Source organism: Staurois parvus, unplaced genomic scaffold (genome assembly GCF_062004578.1).
Source record: "Staurois parvus isolate SC_StPar_1 unplaced genomic scaffold, SC_StPar_1.0 ptg000548l, whole genome shotgun sequence".
NCBI lineage: Eukaryota > Metazoa > Chordata > Amphibia > Anura > Ranidae > Staurois > Staurois parvus.
Window position 1 is genome coordinate 6,572,906 of NW_028318344.1, and position 14,917 is coordinate 6,587,822.

The 14,917-nt window shown below is 42.1% G+C and overlaps 1 protein-coding gene across 1 annotated transcript in view; it reads right to left on the reverse strand.

Moving 5' to 3' along the window:
* Positions 1-14,917, reverse strand: part of KDELR1 (KDEL endoplasmic reticulum protein retention receptor 1) — a 49,062-nt gene that overhangs the window by 13,591 nt on the left and 20,554 nt on the right. The gene's annotated exons all lie outside the window — the stretch shown is intronic.

Sequence of the window (14,917 nt, forward strand, 5' to 3'; positions counted from 1 at the left end):
CTGCCAAGCTGATAACCAAGACAAAAATCGAATACGTACAATGTTTGTTAAAAAAATACATTTACGAATATATTAAAGCACATCTAAATCCAAGAACAAAAAGTGACAGTATTTCTGCGTAGTTTTCTTTTATTCCTTTAATTTAACCAGTTAATTCTGCCATTTTATAATAATGTGTACTTGTGAGCTACTATGGTGGTATAAAAATACTTGTAAATAATTAACTCCTAAAAATGTGATGGTGCATCAACACAAAAACACATACTCATAATACTGTGTAAAAATAGACAAATAAAATATTAAATGTGTCGCGCTCCTCAAAAGTATTTAGTAATCTATAATATATATAAATAAAATAAATAAAATAAATCATTTTAAATTAAATGAGGAAGCCAGGGGGGATGTTTCCCCCTGAGGAAGCCACGTGACCCTGTGGCGTAACGCGTAGGGGAGGGGCTCTGACGTCACGACGCCACTTTCAGCGGAACGGCGAGCACTGTTATTGTGCGAGGGCACACATTGAAAAAACGCTCTGTATTGTTCTGTGGAATGTGAGTTTGCATTTTTCCGGAGACAAATTAAAACCTTTTATAAAGGATAAAGCACTATGTGGGAATCTTTCTTTTTCATGGCCTAAATTGGAGGAGCAAAAGGGATGAAGAAGAAATAGGAGATAGACCCCAACAGGACGAGGGGAGATATCTATATCTATCCATCCAGCCCTCATAACCCAGAAGAAATTGGGAGGCCATCTAGTGGAAGGAAAGTAATATTACAGTCTACCTCAACAGCAATATATTTTCCATACATTTTTATATATAGATCGGGACGATTATATGTCATCTAAGTCAAGAACAATTAGTATATAGCTCTAATCACTATTTTAGGCTGTATAAGTGAGGTGAGCACACTATATTATTTGCACAGTAAGATTAAATAGAGGTTCTTTTTATTATTATTTACCATTTTTTTATATTTATTTATTACTTTTTATTTTTTCATACAACTGTTTTGTGCATTTTTTGCAATTTTGCACATATATGTTTTGCACATAAATATCACTATGCATGGAGGTTTTTTGTTCATCTAATTTGATTAATTCCAATATCATGTACATGTAATTTGAATAGATTTATTTGCTTTTTTCACATCATCAATTTTATTAACTTAGTAGAATTGCATTATAATTAATTACAGCACAAGGAGTGTTTTAATTTTAAATTATACCACTATGGATTATTATCTATTTAGATTTATTTATTTATTTTATTTATATATATTATAGATTACTAAATACTTTTGAGGAGCGTGACACATTTAATATTTTAATTCTGCCATTAACACACTGTTTGGGAGATTTACTAAAACTGGAGCACTCAGAATCTGGTTCAGCTGGGCATGGTAGCCAATCAGCTTCTAGCTTCACCTTGTTCTATTAAGCTTTGGCAATAAAACCTGGAAGCTGATTGGTTTCTGTGCAGAGCTGTACCAGATTTTGCACTCTCCAGCCTTAGTAAATAACCCCCTATCTGTCCTGGAGTGACAATCATACTAAGCAGTGTAGTCACCCTAGGACATAACAGGGGGAGGTGTTTTGTAGTCCACTGAGATAGCAGGGAACATAGGTTGAAAAAAAGACAAATGCATCTAGTTCAACCAATCGGATAACAGCCCAGAGGCAGAGTATAGGAAGCTGATCTCATCCCCACCTACAGCAACCACCTGACGGGCCCCTGAGATTTTACAGAGGATGTCACGGTCTTCTAAGTAGATGCCTTAAAGCGGCAGTAAAGTCCACTTCATGACTTGTACCTACAGGTAAGCCTATAATAAAGCTTCCCTGTGTGTACAGTGAATATCTCTATCTAAACGTGCATCATTTAGGAGGCATTCACATTTTAGAGGGTGACATCACCGATGCATGCGCACTGAACTATATACTACTATACTGGAGTATGCCATCAGCTGAGAGCGATGTGCCGCGACTGTGACGTCATTGTGCCATTCAAATAGCCGGAGCCCCTGAACCCGGAAGGAATGCTGGGTGAGGATGGAAGCACCAACAGAAGTGACAGAGTGTCACTGGAGAACTTCGTTTTATGGTCTGTCATAATGTGCTAGTATGCGACGTATAGAATATGGATACACGGATTTGAACATTCCTCCCTCTGCACATATAGCCATGTTTGCCATAAAGGAATTATAATTACTTACGATGGAATATGGACTGTGTAGTTCATTTGTGGGTAGTCCCTCATGCCAAGTGCAGACAGTGATTTGTTATGATAATCCTTGGCCGAGATTGTTTTTATCCTTTTCTTTTTGTATTTTTCAGTTTGTTATTGGTATTATTTGGTGTGTAAAATACATGATTATTACTTAGTCTTAGCCAGGTTTTTACTTTCCTTTGTATTGATGTCATAATTGAATAGCGGTAACTCCCTTGCCTTTTTTGTATATGTTCAGGTATTATAGAGGTAACTTGAGGACTTTTTTATTCAGACTTGTCAAAGGTCCCAGGTTCCAGTCACAGGTCTCAGAAGGCTGTGGGAAAAATCACAAAGCACAGCAGCTCACGTGTGCGCTGTGAAGCCATAAGGAATCGCCGCAGGCTGCCCACAGTAAACATGCCAAAGCTGGGGACCCAAAGACTGGCAAAGAACCAGTTCGGGTGAGGATGGCACTGGATCTCTGTACAGATGAGTGTCCTTTTATTGAAAGTCAGCAGCTATAGTATTTGTAGCTGCTGACTTTTATTGTTTTTCAAAGAGGGTGAAGAACCGCTTTAATATATTATAAAATTTATTTTTTTAAATGTAAACAGTGTAAGTACCTGATTTTGACTTTTTAACACCTATGTAATCTTCCTGACACCAAGAAGGGGATCATGCGACTATAACAGGGTGGTTCCACAACTTTTATACCACCCATCCTGTTCTTGGGCAACAAACATCTATACCAGTCTTTCTCAATCATGGTTCCTTCAGAGGTTGCTAGGGGTTTCTTGGGCAACGAGCAACTTCTGCCTCTGATAAGTAACGAATGACAAAACAACCCATTCAGTTTAACCACTTACCTACATGGCACTTATACCCCCTTCCTGCCCAGGCCAATTTTCAGATTTCAGCGCTGTCTCACTTTGAATGACAATTGCGTGGTCATGCAACACTGTACCCATATGAAATTTTAATCATTTTTTGAGACAGATAGAGCTTTCTTTTGGTGGTATATAATCACCTCTGGGATTTTTATTTTTTGGTAAACAAACCAAAAACAACTGAAAATTTTGAAAAAAAATTTTTTTTCTTAGTTTTTGTCATAAATTTTTGTAAATAAGTGATGTTTCTCCTTCACTGATGTGCGCTAATGAGGTTGCAGTGATGGGCACTGATGAGCATTGACAGGCATCACTGATGGGCACTGAAAGGCAGCACTCATATATGGCACTGATAGGCAGCACTAATAGGTGGCACTGACTGGCACTGATTGGCAGCACTGACTGGCACTGATTGGCAGCACTGATAGGTGGCACTGACTGGCATTGATAGGTGACACAGAAAGGCAGCTCAGATGGGCACTGATATGTGGCATTGATGTGCTATGATAGGCACTGATATGTGGCATTGATGAGCACTGACAGCTGGCATTGATAAACACTGACAGGTGGCACTGCTGGGGCTACACTGATCATCGGGGCACACTGATCATCAGTGCCCTGATGATCAGTGTACATGTCCCATCTGAGGAATGCCGATTGCCGGCTCTCCTCTCCTCACGAGCTGGCAGTATGACAGCTCATGAGGAAAGAAATGAGATAACCGGCATTTCCCTATTTGATTGGACACAGTTGATCACATGACCGACCCAACGTTTTCGGCTCTTTCCGTTGATCAGTGATCTGCTGTGTTTGAGGGACACACACACCACCGATCGTCAAATGACGTCCTCCCAGAATGACAGAACCGCCTTGCTCCCGTCATTTCATTATATGGTGGGCGGGAGGCAGTTAAAATAGAAATGAAAGGCAAAACATTTGTGTGTAGATATAAAAACAATGTAAACACCTTATTTTTCCCTGTTTTATAAGTGATTACAACCTTCAGCTGTCTGTAGGGGGCATTCTCCCCAATAACCACAAATGTAAGGAACTGTCTTCCTAGTGGCCATCACACTAATGTACCCTGAGCTGTAGATATACAGTAGTAATTATTAGCAGAGGTTCCCTGAGACCGGAACGTCAGTTCAAGGATTCCTCCATGTTAAAAGGTTGAGAAAAGCCTGATCTACACATTCCATAGTAGATGAATCGGGGTGTCTACCTGTATGGAGATAATGCAGGGGTATCTTCCCGACACTCATTGGAACTGAAGAAGTGGCTTGAAGAAGCTACAAAACATCTTCAACAGTACAGAACAAGTCCAGTTGATTGTGACTAACTACTACTACCTATACCATGACCTTGATAAAGGAGAACCTTCACAGACTTATTGGGAAATGTGCTCTGAATTTGAGCACAGGATCACGGTCATAAGACTCTGGCCATCATGGGGATTCGGTGGCCATAGTCACCTGCACAGGAGGAATATCAGGATGAACATTAGAAGTAGTTAATATGGAAGCTGTGTCACCTGTGTGAATGTAAATGCACACTTTGCATATCTGACTCTGGAGTACCATTTGTACTGGGATTCAGGCTGTGTATATAAGCCAATGAACAGACAAGATTGCTCCATCTTGTGCAGTGCAATGCTGGGATATACACACATCATAGGGCTCCTAAATGGACTTTGCTACAGGAAAAATATACAAGTAATGTTTACCAGCAAACAGTAATAAGCATAGTCACACTTAGTTGACATTTTCTAAAAACATTTCAGTGTTTCAATTAAATTCCATTCACATTAGTAACCCATAATTTAACTGCACATAATTATATTTTCCCAGGCACAGCCCAAAACCAACTTTCTCACCCACACGAGTCCAGACATCCGAGTGCTTAAAGCTAAAGTTTAGTAAAATATATATATTTCTTTACCACAGCTGCAGTCACATAACTTCCGTGGAATAAAGTCCCATGTCCTGCAGGCTGATGGCTCCTGAAGAAATCTTCTCTCCAGTGATACCCGGTCCTCTTCACAGAGTTGAAATTCCAGGCACTGTCGGGAAATAGCTTCAGGTCTAACAGTACTTTGAAGAAGGTCCTGACAGGCACCCAGTCCTTTCTGTCCTCTTCTCCATTAACACAAATCCTTACATTATCTTCACAGAATATAACATGTTTTGTGAATGGAGGAGAGGATTTTGTCATTCATCCACCCTTCCACCCTGAGAATGTGTGAAAGCAATGCAAGGCATTTGGGCAACTGAGGAAATGACAGCAACCGGCAGGACCTTCAATATACTTCAATTTTAGATCCAAAGCTATTAAGCCTCACAGCACCTGGTAATTCAGTGCTGTGAAGAGGACCGGGCATTACTGGAGAGAAGATCTACATAGGAACCAGCAGCCTGCAGGAACTGGGACACACTTTGTTACAGGTAAGTTAAAGTATATGTAAACCCTTGTAAAACAACCCATTCAATTTAAAATAGAAATGAAAGGCAAAACATTTGTGTGTAGATATAAAAACATTGTAAATACCTTTTTTCCCCCGTTTTATAAGTGATCACATACGCACACGCATAAGCTCCTTATGCAGCTGAGAACAGAGAGCTGGGGCTGGAGAAACAGCAGCACAGTGAACTTCTCAGCGAATTGCTGTGCGGGAGAGCAGTGTCAGGATAAGTCTGATCATTGGAGAACTGACCACGCTGTGCTCTCATGCCTAGTGTGGTCAGTTTCAATAAGAAAGCAGAGGGACTGGCAGGAACACCAGTATTTCATACAAAGGAAGCAATATATAGAGAACAGGATACTTTTCCATACAGGTACATAGTACAGCAGGCACATATCAGGAATATGATATGATGGATTTACATAATCTTTAAAGTAGTTCTAAAAGTAGAAGGTTTTTATACCCCCTGGGGGGTGAGCTGGGTGCAGCTCCCTTCCCAGCCCCCACCCCCCCTTATACGATCCAGTGACAGGAGCCTCGGCTGTCCCAGGACTCTCTCTCCTCATTGGCTCATGCAGCAGCAGGAGCCACTGGCTCCTACTGCTGTCATTTACAGCCAGTGACCCAATGAGGAGAGAACGGGGGGCAGGGCCGAGCCGCACTCTGTGTGTAAATGGACAATGTCCATTCACAGGAGAGTGGCTCAGGAGCAAGTCTGCTCGAGTGCCTCATAACAAGAGGCTTGCTATTGGGGGCACTCAACAGAGCAGTTGAGCCAGGGCTGGCGGGGGACCCAAAAACAAGAGGATCAGGGCTGCTCTGTGCAAAACCATTCAACAGAACAGGTAAGTATAACATAAAAAATAACCTTTAGAAATACTTTAAATTACATGACAGCAACTATGACAAGAAAAACAGGTTTAGGTAATTTATTGTCCCATCTTGCTTCCTTCTTTAGAAAATATTCAATACTGGATAGAATTTAGTAAATCTGAAAATTAGTTTAAAAATAGCTTTTTTCAATTACATGCTAGCTAAAATTGCTGCTTTTTATAGCTGATCTTTTGCCCCCCCCCACTCTCCATGTACAGCAGCAATCAGCAAGGATATTTTTTATACCTCACTCCTATGGCTAGAAAATTGTGCATTTGTTCAGTGATGTAACAGCATTGCTTGCTAACTTCCAGCAGTCTCTGGCCACCAAGAGGAGGGTTCTGCAGAGCATGTTATGTCACACCATATTGAAATAGGCGAGGTTTGCAGAACTCCCTGTCACAAGTATTTCTTTTTAACATATACTACCCACCAAACCTAAGTTGGCCATACATTATACAATTTTCTTATTCAATTTCTTTTAGATTTCCTTCAACTGTGTAGTGCAAGGACCTGACTGATTGCATACAAATTGAAAGTGTTTAGGTTTTGACCTCATATAATATGATTTTGGTAAATCTATAGGAAAATTGTACAATAAATTGTATAATTTATGGCCAACTCTGGTGGGTGGACATGGGTGGTGACAGACCAGGGGATCCACCCACTACAGCAAGTCCTACCTTCTAAAAACTACAGGGCACAAGACTGATCATCCTACTTAAAGCGTAGTTCTACTCAAAAGCGCTTATTTGCCTCCTACCCCCCTCCAATGCCATATTTGGCACCTTTTGGGTTGGAGCGGGTACCTGGTATTGACAAGTACCAGCTACCACTTCCGTTTCAATTCGCTGCGGTGAAGTGATCTGGAAATTCAGCCCCCTCCTTGCTCCCGCAGTCTCCTGGGAGCTTTTACAGGTCCCAGGAGACTGCCGGACCAATCAGGAGGTGCAGCACGACTCACAAATGTGCAGTAAGTACCAGGCATAGCAGCAAACAGATATTTGAAGCTGCTGGTGCCTCTGGAGTCTCACGGATATCAAGGTGTAAAGTCCTCCAGAGTCTTGCAACTGTGCATAAACCTTCTATTCGGTCACCACTAAGAAACGGCTGCATTGGGCAGAAAAATACATGAAGACTAATTTTCAAACAGTCCTGTTTACTGATGAGTGCCGGGCACCCCTGGATGGTCCAGATGGATAGAGTAGTGGATGGTTGGTGGACGGCCACCCTGTTCGAACAAGGCTGCGACGTCAGCAAGGCGGTGGTGGAGTCATGTTTTGGGCTGGAATTATGGGAACAGAGCTGGTCGGCCCCTTTAGGGTCCTCGAAGGTGTAAAGATGACCTCTGCAAAGTATGTGGAGTTTATGACTGACCACGTTCTTCCCTGGTACAGAAGGAAGAACTATGCTTTCCATAATAAAATAATCTTCATGCATGACAATGCACCATCCCATGCAGCAAAGAATACCTCTGCATCAATGGCTGTTATGGGGATAAAAGGAGAGAAAGTCATGGTGTGGCCTCCATCCTCCCCTGACCTCAATCCTATTGAGAACCTTTGGAGCATCCTCAAGCAAAAGATCTATGAGGGTGGGAGGCAGTTTGCATCCAAACAGCAGCTCTGGGAGACTATTCTGACATCTTGCAAACAAATTCAAGCAGAAACTGTCCAAAAACTCACAAGTTCAATGGATGCAAGACTTGTGAAGCTGCTATCAAATAAGGGGTCCTATGTTACAATGTAACGTGACCTGTTAAAATGTTTAAAGAGTTAAAATGTTGTTAAAAGTTTGATTGAAATAGCTTTTGATTTCAGTAAATCTGCTGCAAACACAACAAAGGACAATTTTCAGTTCTTTACAACCTATAAAGTGTTTTGATACTTACTGTGCGTAATAATTTGGAACAGTGCATTGTAAGTTTTTTATGTTTAAAAAAAATCCTTAGGAGGTTTGTTCAATAAAATTTGAATTGTTCTCTTAATAGTTGATAACATTATTATTATTATTATACAGTATTTATAAAGCGCCAATAGTTCGCTCAGCGCTGTACATTACAAAGGGGGACAGAACATGTGACAGAACAATACCAATACAATGCAAAACATGAGGGGATTGAGGGCCCTGCTCTTTGGAGCTTACAATCTAGGAGGGAGGGGATGGTGGTACAGGAGGAGATAGCTGTGGGGGATGGAGTGGTAGGAAGAGTGGAGGAGGTCGGTCAAGTTAGCAGGGGGTAGGGTAGGCTTCCCTGAAGAGATGGGTTTTCAGGGTGCGCCTAAAGGAGAGGAGAGTAGGTGATAATCTGATGGGTTGGGGCAGGGAGTTCCAGAGGATGGGTGACACCCTGGAGAAGTCCTGGAGGCGGGCATGGGAGGAGGAGACCAGGGAACTAGAGAGAAGGAGGTCTTGTGAGGAGCGGAGTGTGCATGCTGGGTGGTACTTGGATATTAGGTCGGTGATGTAGTTCGGGGCAGTATGGTGGACGGCTTTGAGAATTATGCTGACTGTTATTTACATCAATTATTTAGGTAAATGAGAAAAATATCATTTGCATAATAATTTGGAACAGGGTGTAGTGCAGATCCCAAAAAGGGTCCTGCACCTTTTTGGTGCAGGTGTGGTGCGATGTATGGCTCCAATCGCACCGCACACAAATCACATGTGATTTGCACAGGAATGCGGTGTGGTTCCTGTACGAATCACATGTGATATACCGAACCGCACATATGTGCCTAATGAGGGTTCTTTGTATTGCGTTTACTGCAAAGATAGAGAAGAAATCCACACAAAACATGAGAAACCAATAAGAATAAACATGCTTTTTCCTTTTGCTTTATATTTGCATAACCCACAGTTCAGCTTTGAAATTCTTGGGAGCTGTAACAAAAGGCCACTAGTCCGAACCGCAAATACGAAGGTGAGATGTCACGTATGAGTGTGTTGATTAGGTGTAGGCATGTTAGTGTGTGTAGTTATGGATAATAATAAAACATTGAAGAATAAGGCTCCATGCACACTAGCGTGTTTTTCTGCTCCTAGAAGCTAATAGTGTTATCCTATGTGTCCATGCACACTATTTTATGCTAGAAGCGTTTTTCAAACTTCAGCATTTAGGAAGAGAAAAAAAATAGTTTTGTAGATTTTTTGGGAGCATTTTCCTGATAAAAATGCTGAATGCTCCTAAATGCTACTAAAGTGATCCTAACAGCTTTTTATTTCTTCATGTACTGTAAAAATGCTAATAAAACGCTCCTAAATGCTACTACAAGCCAGCACAAAAATGCTATTATCAACGTTTTTTATCCAGCGCTTTTTGCTAGCGTTTTTTGAGTTTATAAAAAATTATAGTGTGCTTGGAGCCTAATGGCAGAAAAAGCGTAACCAAGTGTGTTTATTTTATATTTTTTTTTATATCTAGTGTTTAGGCACGTTTAGCCAAGTCAAGCAATTTTTCTGCAAAACGCAGCTGCTTCTGGACGCACTGGCCCTGGGTTTTTTTCCCCTGCTGGTAAACGCTAGTGTTACTTAAAAGTCTACATGTGCATGGACACATAGGAAAACGTAGAGGGCCATTTGGAAAAAAAAAATGCACGACGCCCCTAAAAGCGGATGCAAAAATGCCCTGTGTGCATGAGGCCTTATGGCATTATGTAGAGTACCCTAAAACTGAACTCCAGATAGGTTTGGGTTTTTTTCGCATTGTTACATTGGACCATGTCCTTCTGCTGGTGATCCCTTTAGGGAATAACCAATGATCTATATTCATGAATCAGGACCTTCTTTCCTAATGCTGGTAAACCCGCCAGTGATAATTAAATTTCTGTTTTGGAGTATCAGGACCTCCTTCCTCCTCCTGGTGATCCCTCTAGTAATAACTAAAGATCTATATAGGGGAATAAGGACCTCCTTCCTCCTGCTGGTGATCCCTCTAGTAATAACTAAAGATCTATATAGGGGAATAAGGACCTCCTTCCTCCTGCTGGTGATCCCTCTAGTAATAACTAAATATCTATATAGGGCAGGCATGTCCAAAGTCCGGCCCGCGGGCCATTTACGGCCCGGGGGTTGGTTTAATACGGCCCTCCAACAGCCCTCCCTGCTCTGTGTAATGTGGCCCTCCCACGGCCCTCCCTTCTATGGCAGACAGTCTTCTGCTTGAGAGCAGAGGGCAGTGCGCATGCCTGACTGCGGCGCGTTCTCCCTGGTCTGTGCAAATGCGGCTGTCGCACGGCCCTCCCTTCTGTGGCAGACAGTCTTCTGCTTGAGAGCAGTGCGCATGCGTGACTGCGCCGTGCTGGGAGCGACAGAGGGCGGTGACGTCAGGGCCGGGCTTCCAGCGTGAAGTGTGTTTCTCTTCCCCTCCCAGCTGCCAAGCAGAGACTTCAGCTCCAGCTACCTTCTTCACCCTTCACATTAGTGCAGGTAAGTTTTTCTAAAATTTATTTTCAATACATTGTGAAAACTCAGCTGTCAGTTGATCTTAATATTATGAAATGAAAAGTATGTCGTTTGCAATTAACTTGGCATAAAATAATTTATTTGCATTTAATTGTAATGGTTCAAAGAATGTTCGGAAAAATGTTCGGCCCTCCACCATGTTCACTTCATCCAATCTGGCCCTCTTTGAAAAAAGTTTGGACACCCCTGATATAGGGGAATCAGGACCTCCTTCCTCCTGCTGGTGATCCCTCTAGTAATAACTAAATATCTACAGTTGCAAGAAAAAGTATGTGAACCCCTTGGGATTACGTGGAGTTTTGCATGAATTGGGCATAAAATGTGCTCTGAACGTCATCTAAGTCACAACAATAGAAGAACACAGTCTGCTGAACATAGTACTACACAAACATTAGATGTTGCCATGGTTTAATTGCACAGAACATGTAAACATTCGCAGTGCAGGGAGGAAAAAGTATGTGAACCTTTGGACTTAATAACTGGTTGACCCTCCTTTGGCAGCAATAACCTCAACCAAACGTTTCCTGTAGTTGCAGATCAGACCTGCACAACGATCTGGAGTAATTTTGGACCGCTCCTCTTCACAAAACTGTTTCAGTGTAACAATATTCTTGGGATGTCTGGTGTGAATCGCTCTCTTAAGGTCATGCCACAGCATTTCAATCGGGTTGAGGTCAGGACTCTGACTGGGCCACTCCAGAAGGCGTATTCTGTGCTGTTGCAGCCATTGTTTTGTTGAATTACTTGTATGCTTTGGGTCATTGTTCTATTGCATCACCCATCCTCTGCGGAGCTTCAGTTGACGGACAGATGGTCGTACGTTTTCCTGCAAAATGTCTTGATAAACCCTGGAATTCATTTTCCCATCACTGACAACAATCCGTCCAGGCCCTGAGGCAGCAAAGCAGCCCTAAACCATGATGCTCCCTCCGCCATGTTTTACAGTGGGGATGAGGTTTTGATGTTGGTGTGCTGTGCCTTTTTTCTCCACACATAGTGTTGTGTGTTCTTCCCAAACAACTCAATCTTGGTTTCATCTGTCCACAGTATATTTTGCCAGTAGTGCTGTGGAACATCCAGGTGCTCTTTTGCAAACTTCAAACGTGCTGCAATATTCTTTTTGGACAGCAATGGCTTCCTCCGTGGTATCCTCCCATGTACTCCATTCTTGTTTAATGTTTTCCTTATTGTAGATGTGTCAACAAAAATGTTAGCATGTGCCAGAGATTTCTGTAGGTCTTTAGCTGACACTCTGGGATTCTTCTTTACCTCATGCAGCATTCTGCGCTGTGCTCTTGCAGTCATTTTTACAGGATGACCACGCCTAGGGGGAGTAGCAACAGTGCTAAACATTCTCCATTTGTAGACAGTCTGTCTTACCGTGGACACATGAACATCAAGGCTTTTGGAGATACTTTTGTAACCCTTTCCAGCTTCATGCAAGTCAACAATTCTTGATCGTAGGTCTTCTGAGAGCTCTTTTCTGCCAGGCATGGTTCACATCAGACAGTGCTTCTTGAAACCAGTAAACCCAAAACAGGTGTGTGTTTTTTAAGGGCAGGACAGCTGTCAGCAACAAATCCAATATCATCACACTGATTGGAGTCAAGGTTGGCTCACTCCTGGCTCCAATTAGCTCTGGGAGAAGTCATTAAGCTAGGGCCTCACATACTTTTTCCTCCCTGCACTGTGCATGTTTACATGTTCTGTGCAATTAAACCATGCCAACATCTAATGTTTGTGTAGTATTATATTCAGCAGACTGTGTTCTTCTATTGTTGTGACTTAGATGACGTTCAGAGCATATTTTATGCCCAGTTCATGCAAAACTCCACGTAATCCCAAAGGGTTCACATACTTTTTCTTGCAACTGTATATAGGGGAATCAGGACCTCCTTCCTCCTGCTGGTGATCCCTTTAGTGATAAATCATGATCTGTACAGAGGAATCAGGACCTCCTCCCTCCTGCTAGTAAACTCTCCAGTGATAACTAAAGATCTGTATAGGAGAATCAGGACCTTCTTTCTCCTGCTGCTGATCGCCTCTAGTGAAAACTAAAGATACAGTAAATATAGAGCCCTGGTGCCAACACATGGCCCACAGGCTGCTGGGCACCAAACTGTATAGTCAGCAGAGTGTCAACAGCACGCTGGTCAGCTCTCTAGTGCTGGCACTGAAAGAGAGAGACTGTGCTATGGACAGAGTGAGCTTCATCCACAGTACAAGTAAAGTCCCAGTCTGAGTAGAGAAATCAGCACGGGAACGTGTGATAGGTAGGTGATCAATGGGGAGAAGGGGCTTGGGAGAGTTTACACTTTCACTGACATGACACCCAATATGGGGGTTGGACTTGGGGAGGTTAACACTTTCACTGCCATAACCACTAATAAAGGAGGGGGATAGGTAGGGGAAGTTAACACTTTTGGCTGTCACTGTCATTTCAGAGGAGTTAAAGTCATTAAACTGACCAATGATGTTGCAGGAAGGGTTATTAGTCTTGCCACCAGTGGTGGGGACTATCATTGCTATCACTGACATCAGTGTTAGCGGCTATTGTGTCCATTGACACCAATGTTGGGGGATATTACTGCATTCAATGAAAACAAAACTGGGGTTATTGATCCATCCACTGACACCAATGCTGAGGTTATGTACTCCGACTAGAGTGTGCATTGCAATATGCTGCAAAAAATGCCCCTCAAAAAAAGGACAAAAAGTTTTTGTGCTTTGAGGTGCAAAAATGCACTGCTATTGTGTGGCCCCACTTGAGGCTCTCTATAATTTTCAAGTTCACCAGCACTAGTATAGGGAAATCAGGACCTTCTTCCTCCTGCTGGTGATCCTTCTAGTGATGCACCCCAGAATTTTACCTGCTTTCTCCGCTGTCAGGACACACTATTTTAATTTGCAATTATCTGAATTGAGCACCCCCATATTTTGTCTACTGTACTTCTGACCCCAGAGGACCATTTAACCCCTTTTAAAAGTGCTAAAAAACCACATTAATATTGTGCAATACAAAGCACTGGGATATAAATTGAGCACAAAGGTATTTTTAGAGCAGCACTGCAGAACCCCATAAAAGAAGATATATCTGCTACAAATAACACTTGTTGAAATCATCGCACTGCTCATGTCTTCATGAAGGTAGACATTGCTCTATTTTTCTTTCCAAGCCAAGATAGCAAGATCTTACTTTACATACTATACATTGTAGAATGCCATAGTCTGGATCGTAATTATCTGTCCCTGTGCCAGTTTCAGTTTGTTGCTCCCTCTTCCTCATTCTGCCTAATCATAGGTACCGTTCTATATCTCATATATGAAATAAAAAGGTACATTCAGCAGCAATTTAAGCTGGAACTTGTTAGGATATGTGAACATACATATAAAAACATGTGATACGATCATTAAAAAAAAAATCCTTGCTAGGTCAGTAATAGCCACCAGGAAAGGGAAGAGAATCAAATACAGTCTTACTCTTCTGGGGAATAAGATGGCCCGCCTACACTATTTTGTCTTAGCAATGCCTTGTATTAAAAATCTATTGCCTTCTGACCCTAGAAATGCCCAAAGCAATGTGGTGACAGTTGCCCTATCCATCCGCTTATATAAGTTCTGAACACAAGGTCTTCACAGAGACGTGTCAGAGATTATTAGCCAAGTGCCATATGATGGTGCTGAACACAAGGTCTGAACAGAGGTGTGCTAGAGACTATTACTTAAATGCCATACGTAGATGATGAACACAAGGTCTTCACAGAGATGTGTCAAAGACTAAAACCCAAGTGCCATTTGTTAATGCTAAACACAAGGTCTGCACAAGGCAAGTCAAAGACTAATACCCAAGTGCTATATGATGGTGGGTCTTTGCAAAGATGTGTCAAAGGCTAATACCCAAGTGCCATATGATGGTGCTGAACACAAGGTCTGAACAGAGGTGTGCTAGAGACTATTACTTAAATGCCATACGTAGATGATGAACACAAGGTCTTCACAGAGATGTGTCAAAGACTAAAACCCAA